At 44.8% G+C, this 8,300-nt stretch overlaps 1 protein-coding gene across 3 annotated transcripts in view; it reads right to left on the bottom strand.

The window, feature by feature from the left end:
* Positions 1 to 8,300, bottom strand: part of KSR2 (kinase suppressor of ras 2) — a 525,084-nt gene that overhangs the window by 261,098 nt on the left and 255,686 nt on the right. The gene's annotated exons all lie outside the window — the stretch shown is intronic.

The raw sequence follows: 8,300 nt of genomic DNA on the forward strand, positions 1-8,300 counted from the left end.
GGCAGGCCAGGGGCTGCCTCCAAGGGACTGAGAGTCCATCCTATAAAGGATGAGTTCATTACAGCAAAAGCAAACACTACAGAAGGGCAGTCCTGGGTACTCTGAGAGCTGATAAGATACCTGGAGCCTAGCAAATGGATCCTGGGAAGTTCCCCCAGGAAGCTAAGACTATGCTAGAGAGCAGGAACTGGTCAGGCAGCAGACACTCCCAGAGGAGATCCATATTTCAACCTGCACTGAAAAATGCCAGCTCCATCCATTTGCCCCAACACTCTTCTAGTTGTGCAGCAGGCCCACTTATTTACTTCTTTACTTATTTACTTCTCCAGGGCCTATTAGGTACCTGGAATCAGAGACACAAGACATGGGACAATGGGGTTCAGGAACATCCTTTCCTCACCCCCCCAGGCACAGTGGCAGGTGCACCGATGGGGCCGCCAGAGCACACCAAGCAGAGGTCTCTAACCCAGTCCTGATGCCAATAACTTCAGGTCCTACAGCCCCAGCCTCAACATGGCCTTGGCTTGACATCCAAGAGCTGAATATGTCTTATGCTGCCTGGTGATGGGTTCCATCTGCTTCATTACTGCCAGTTCCCAGAACTATGCTTGTAGCTAAGTGCTGTCAGCCCAAATTGGTTCCTGATAGATTGAGCCATAATGAAGCACTTAGAACCTGCCAGGCAAGTTGAGGATGAAGAGGGGGTGCTCCTGCGTCGAATGGGAATGCTCTCCTCTTTGGGAATTCTTGCTGGGAAATCTGGGCAGCTGGAGAAGTGGAGAGGACTCAGGCTCCCAAATCCACCAATACGGAATGCATTCCCAGCGCCTTCACTCACCCCTGTGAGCCTCAGTGTATTCTTCTGTAAAATGGGGCTGGTGTCACCTGCCTCACAAGCTGTTCAAAGTGAGGTGCTGACCACGGTGTCTATGGTTAACTGAGTGCATACCCCGTGCAAAGTGATAGGCTGAGTGTTGTTGGGTCTTGTGTGTGTGTGTGTGTGTGAGAGAGAGAGAGAGAGAGAGAGAGAGAGAGAGAGACACTAAGTCCCACCCTGTCACCCAGGTTGGAACACAGTGATGCGATCTTGGCTCAGTGCAACCTCTGCCCCTGGGTTCAAACAATTCTCCTGCCTCAGCCACCCGAGTGGCTGGGATGGCAGGTGCATGCCACTACACCCTGATAATTTTTGTATTTTTAGTAGAAACAGGGTTTCATCATGTTGGCTAGGCTGGTCTTGAACTTCTAACCTCAAGTGATCCACCTGCCTCAGCCTCCCAAAGTGCTAGGCTGCGTGTTTCAAATGCATCCACTCTTAATAATTTTCAATCCTGTTAATCACCTATAATTACCAACCCCACTTCACAGATGGAGAAATGGACCCTCGAAGAGGTGAAATCACTTGCCCAAGCCACCTAGCTTCTGTCCATATTCCCAGAGTAGACAGACATTCAGAAACAGTAACCTCTTCGCTCTCTGCATTAGCCATTCCGCTTGGGTAACAGATAAACAAGTAGCTCAGTCACAGATGTAGACAGACAGAAAGCCGATCAGTGGTTGCCTAGAGTGTTGATGGAAGTGGGGATCAACTGCAAACAATCATGAGAGATCTTTTCAGGGTGACAGACAGGTTCTAAAACTGGGTAAGGACAAAGGCTGCACAACTCTGTAAATTCACTGAAATGCATTGAATTATACTTCTTAAAATGGTGATTTTTATGCCATATAAATTATGCCCTCATAAAGCTGTTAAGCAAATAAATATGATTATACTTCAAAAAAGTGGCCTAGTCAACATTTTGTCTATAACCATATACACTGTAATAACAGGATGGTCACAAGAGATATAAAAATATATGTCCACACAAAATCTTGTACGTGAATGTTCATTGCAGCACCATTCATAATTGCTAAAAAAAATCGAAACACCCCAAATGCCCATCAATTGAGGACTAGATTAACAAAATGTGCTATGCATGTATGTATACATGTATGTGTGTATTTGTGTATGTGTGAGAAATGGAATATTATTCGGCCATAAAAAGGAATGCATGCTACATAAATAAACCTTGAAAACATTATGCTGAATGAAACAAGTCAAACACAAAATACCACATATTGTACGATTCCATTCACATGTGATATCCAGAATGGGCAAATCCATAGAGACAGATAGTAGATTGGAGACTGCCTGGGGTTATTGGGGACAGGGGACTGTAGGGATGAAGGCAAAATAGGAAGTGACAGTTAAGATATTTGAGGTTTCTTTTTGGGGCGATAAAATGTTTTAAAATGAATTATGGCGATGGTCACCCAACTGTTAATATGCTGAAGCACCACTGACTTCTACACTTTAAATGGGCGGATTGTACAGTATGCAAATTACAGCTTTATAAACTTGGTTTTAAAAGAACAGAATAAAATGGAAGGGTTAGTTGTAGTCTTGGACACCCAGGGTTCAAAGCTGAGCTGCCTCACTTTCTAGCTGTGTGACCCTGAGCTACTGCCGTGGCCTCTCCGAGCCTTGGTTCCCTAATGTATAGAAAGGGGTAGGGAATGAGTAATGAGAGTATTTTTGCATGTGGGCTGTGCAGAAAACAAATGAAGTTACCGAACAGAGAGTACTAAGCCTTGTGAGCCAGGCACACACTCTGGCCTTGAGAAATAGAGGAAAGTCTTCAAGACAAACAAGAGAAAATGAGGACACAGAGAGCCACCTAGACTAGCTTCACAGTAACCCATCTATTCCAACTGGTATTCCAACTCCAAAACCAGCACCAGGGCGTGGCTGTCTGGGGGGGGGATAAAGGCTCCAAATATTCCTAAGCTTGCTCTCTAAGGCTTCCGGCATCAAAGATCTCTGGTAGTATCTCCCCTAGGGTGCTCCTTACCATACCGGCTCCAATAGATGTTACATGAAAAAAAAGTTTCCAAGGTAAATTATCTTGGGAAATTCAAAGTGTAAATGAAATGAAATGGACATCTTTGCTGCCAGCCTTGTCAGGGCCTTTAATTCACCTATTTGTATACTGGATACCTATAGGAGGACATAGTACCCAGAATTTTCAAAATTAGCCACAAATCATTCTCGAGAGCTTCATTTGATAAGACCGTTTGGCAAAATTAACATTAAGAGACAGCGGATCCATGGCTTTAATTAAACCACTGTGATTCTACTTTAGGGTGTTAAGTCAGATCGTGATAACTGAAACTGTTAAGTCACATCTGGAACATGAGGACTCCAAGTTCCAGTGGAGTCCAGTGGTTCCAGTGTCAGGCTCACTGTGCCTTATTTCATGGGAACCTTTTGAGAACCAGGAGGTAGCGGCTGAGATTGCCCCGACTAGAGATGAAGGGACCTGCCTCCATTAATGAGTAGTAGTACAAGAACCTGAATCTAGCCCAGACTAGACCCAAAGCCAGTGATTCTAATCACCATGCCTCATTACTTGCTAATTGCATAGTAGCTAATACCTAGTGTAGTGGATACTGTAATGTGCCACCCAGGTCCCGCCTGAAGAATGAAGGATTCACACCCTCAGCTGATGAGAATATTGCCAAGGAATATCTCTCTGCTGTCAGCCTCTCCAACAGTTGACTGAGGCTGAAAACAACCGTCTTGCCCAAGATCAATTTCCTTCCAGGGGCTGCCCACACATCTAAGGACTGAGTGTTTCAATGTGCAACAACCCTAAAGGGTCATCCCAGCAGGAGACCTGGCTGTAAGGCTGGCTAAGTCCTCTCTTGAGACTGCATCACAGCTCACCTTTTCCCTCCCCCCAGTCGTATTTCTCTTCTGTTCCTGCTGTAACAAATCGCCATAATGGTAAATGGCTTAAAGCCACACACATTTATGACCTTACAGTTCTGGAAGTCCAAAGCCTGAGATAGGTCTTATGGGGCCAAAGTCAAGGTGTCAGCAAAGCTGCATTCCTTCTGAGGACTTAAGGGAAAATGTATTTGCTTGCAGGCTGCTCGCATTCCCTGAATCATGGCCTCTTCCTCCACCTTCAAAGTCCAACATTACACCGTCAGCTTCTATCATCGCTTCTCCTTTTTCCTAATAAGGACTCTTGTCCTTATAATCGCCCCATCACAAGATCCTTAACTTAAACACATCTGCCAAGTCCTTTTTACCGTGTAAAGTAACACAATAAATTCACAGGTTGCAGGGGTGCAGACATCTTTTGTGTTCCTCTCAGACCCATCTTGCTTCCATATTTTTCCTCCACTGGTGTTAATTCCCAAAGCACCCCCTAATTCACTTCCTGCATCCTATTCTCCATCTCAGAAGCTTCTCAGGAAAGCTCACCTGCACCCAACAATCATTGGGCTATATGCTATGTTTTTGTTTTCTGAGACAGGGTTTCACTCCATAACCTAAGCTGCAGTGCTGTGGTGCAATCCTAGCTCACTACTCCTGGGCTCAAGTGATCCTCCCACCTCAGCCTCCAGAGTAGCTGGGTCTTTGGGCGTGCACTACCATGCCTGGCTTATTTCTTTACTTTTTGTAGAGACAGAGTCTTACTATGTTGTTCAGGCTGCTCAGAAGGCCTCAAGGGATCCTTCTGCTTCTGCCTCCCTAAGTGCCGGGAAAACAGACGTGAGCCACTGTGCCTGGAAGCTCTCTGTTTTATCTACTTCAGTGCACCAGCCTGGGGACATAGGTGTTAGCAAAACAGTTTCTCACAGGTATCATGGTCTAAATTCAGATTTTCTCAGCCTCAGCACTGTTGACATTTGGGGCCAGATAATTCCTGGTTCTGAGGGGCTGTCCCATGCATTGTAGGATGTTGGCAGCATCCCTAGCCTCCACCCACACAATGCCAGTAGCACCCCCACCCCAAGTGACAACCAAAATGGTCTCCAGACATTGCCCATTGTCCCCTGGGAGGGGGCAAAATCACCAAGATTGAGAACCACTGGACTATGGGAGAGAAGATACTAAGTGCACTTGATTATAAAGAGTCTTGACCTACACTGGTTCTCATCCTAAGAAAGAAGGTCACAGAGTGGATCTACTCCCAGTTCTCGAGGGGACATGATCTTTGGCATTCCACTGGTATTTGAAAAATCAGCTGCAAGTATGTTGGAATATTGAATCTGAGTCCTGAATCTAAGGAGAGAAATGAGTGAAAAAAACAGCAAGCCCCGACAGGTAATGATGCCATTTGAATATGGCCTCTTGCTCCGAACCATCAAGCCATCACTGCTGTTTTGTTTAAGGGGGAAAAAAATGACCAACAGGAAAATTGGCAGGTGACATCGAAGGCCTCGAGGGCATCTGGATTTCATTATCCGCCTCTCATCTTTTATTTAACAAGGAAACAGGAAAGTTTCAGAGCATTTGGGGGCATGGAAATAATGGAACATTCAAGTGCATTACAAAGCAAAGTGTGTATTAGGGCTGGGCAGAAAGCTTTGTCCTGAGGTGGATTATCACAGAGTCTGGGGTACTCGAACCTCCCTATACCCCAGGAAGCCTTGGACGCTTTGGCAAGGGAACATGATGTTGGAGCAGAGTGTAGACAGGGGCAAGTGTTTTGTGGTATCTAAAAGCTTTGGAGTCATGGGTTCAAATCTGACCTTCAACTCTGCCAACTATATGGGTAGGGTTTTGAGCATGCAGGTCAGCCTTTGGGGACTCCCAGTGTTTCCTCATCAGTGCCTTGAGATTAATCATATCCGTGGTTGCAAGAATTAAAGAAGCTACATAAAGCTTTTAGCTCAGGGTCTAATAGATAGTAGGGTTAAATAAATGGTCAGGACTATCATGGCGGTGATTTTTTAAAATGCATGCTCTATCCCCTGCCTCATTCCCTGGTGCAATGATAGCCTCCCGCACCATGCTTCATCCCTGCCAACCTTCTTCGAAGGAACATTCTAAAATCATTCCTGCCTCAAGACCTTTGCACATGCTGTTCCTTCTGCCTGGTATGGTCTTCACTCCATTCTCCATTTGGCTAATATCTACAATCTTTCAGAGCTTGTCTCAAATGTCGCCTAATCAGAGACACCTTTTCCAGCCATCTAGTCTAAGTCAGATCCTCCTCCTGTCTTCATTTCTCATTGCACTCTTCATTTTCTTTCCTATCCCTTATCACTTTATAACTTGTATGTCTCTTTGTGTGACTATCTATTTAAAGACTATTGCAGCCTCCAGACTCCACAATCCAAGAGGACAAGGACATAAACAAAACAATTTTAAAATGCCTCATGGTGCCATTAAAGAAACACACCGGGAGCAGAGATTGAGGATGACAGGGTGATCAGGAAGGGCTCCCTGAGTAGCTGAAACTGAGATCAGAAGGATCAGAAGAAGTCATCCATGCAAAGAGTGGGAATGGAGAGAGAGAAGACATGTGCAAAGGCCCTGAGGCAAGAAGCACTTGCAGGCTGCAGGAACTCATGAAAGACCAGCGCAGCTGAAGCTCTCTGGAATATGGTCTGGAGGAAGGCAATCACAATTGGAGAAAAGCACACAGAGATGTACAAATGCCAGTGGCCTGGACAGAGCAATGGGAATGGACACACCAAAGGTAGCTGGAGCTGAAAGAGTTGGTGGAGGTGTATTATACACGCCTTGCTAATTACCATTATGTGTATCCTTCCTGGGAAGACAGAAGTCTGGGATGCAGAAAGATCTGTGGATTATACAGGCCAGAAACTCTGAAGACTTTGGCTACACCTCTTGCCTTGATTTCTCACGGAAGGTTCTTCCCAAAATTCTCCCTGGTTCTCTGTATTCATCATCACCTTAAGCTCTCTGCTGTAATACACAATGCAGAGGGCAATCCTCTGGTTAGAAAGAAGCCCCAGGGACCCTTTGTGGTTGGGTTGTGCCATGAGGAGTCGGCCCAGAGGTGTGGGGCTGAGGAAGACACCACTGAGCCACATCCTTTTCTCAGCTGCTCCCACAGCTTTCCTGCATGGAGGCAGAGCCAACCTCAGGGCAAGGCTCCATCCCACGGAGACTGCCTGCATGTGAGGCACTCAAGATCCAGGTTTGAATCACCCAAGCCAACCCTCCCAGGTCCAGAAAAGGGGCTTCAAGTGAGCTCAGGGATGTCTCACTACCATGTCAGCAGTGACCAGGCCTCTTGGTCCTTGTCTCCTTAGCAAGAGGTGGCGGGTGAGGTGTGCCAAGGTGTGCCTTCATTCCTTATTTTCCATCAGCAGTAACCTCATTTCCACTAATAACAAGATGCCCGCACGTTCCTCTCAAGGGGGTAGACTTCTCTGAAGCCTTGGCTTTGGGAAGTAGTGGCAAATCTTCCTAAGAAGGGATGAAGTCTGGGGACAGGGTCTCAGGACAAGGAAGCAGATATGGGAATGGGGGAGAAGCCACAAAGACCACACCTATCAACAAGACAGAGGGTCAGCCGCTGAGACCCTCAGCCATGACAGAAACATCACTAGCCAGAGTCAGAAGGGGCTGCTTCTCCCTGCCCAGATGCCCCACCCAGCAACATGACATTCTCAAATACTCCTTCTTGGGCCTCACTCCTTCCACCTGTAAAATGGGACAATGAGCTTGGTCCCTATCTCCTAGAGTGCTTGTGAGGAGTAAATGATAAAATGCATTTTAAAAGCTTCATGCAGTGTCCGGCACATGATAAGGAACTCTACTTCTAGAATGCCTCACTCTCAAGACTTTAACATCAACTCCTGCCAGAACGCTGGCAGACCACCAGGCCTTACAGGTTTGGGTCAGTCTTGACCCAAATGAGTGAATTCTTGAAAATCAATCTCTCTCATTCATTCATAGATAGAGACATTATATCTATATCTATATCTATATCTATGTCTGTATCTAGATAGATAGCTACCTAGATAAATATAGATACATCTAGATAGGCAGATGATAGATAGCTATAGACATATCTATATAGAGCAATAACTTTAGATAGGTAGAAATGAGATACAGATGTATCTCATCCTTTTCTCATTCACTTACATTATCTAAGTAGATATAGATAGATAATATAGAGATATATCAATATAGAAAGTAATATATCTATATAGAGATAGATATCTAGACAAATACATAGATATATCTATATATACTTATATAGATAGATGATATAGATAGATATTTGGATAGATACATATAGACATATGTATATACACACATAGATATCTAGACAGGTAAATAAAAGATATAAGATAGATATATCTGGATGGATAGATATAGATAGGTCTATATAGATATATAGCTAGATAGATAATAGATACAGATATATCTAAGTAGACATATGATTGATAGATACATGATAAATATAGCTATATCTATTATCATT

Source organism: Callithrix jacchus, chromosome 9 (assembly GCF_049354715.1).
Source record: "Callithrix jacchus isolate 240 chromosome 9, calJac240_pri, whole genome shotgun sequence".
Classification (NCBI taxonomy): domain Eukaryota; kingdom Metazoa; phylum Chordata; class Mammalia; order Primates; family Cebidae; genus Callithrix; species Callithrix jacchus.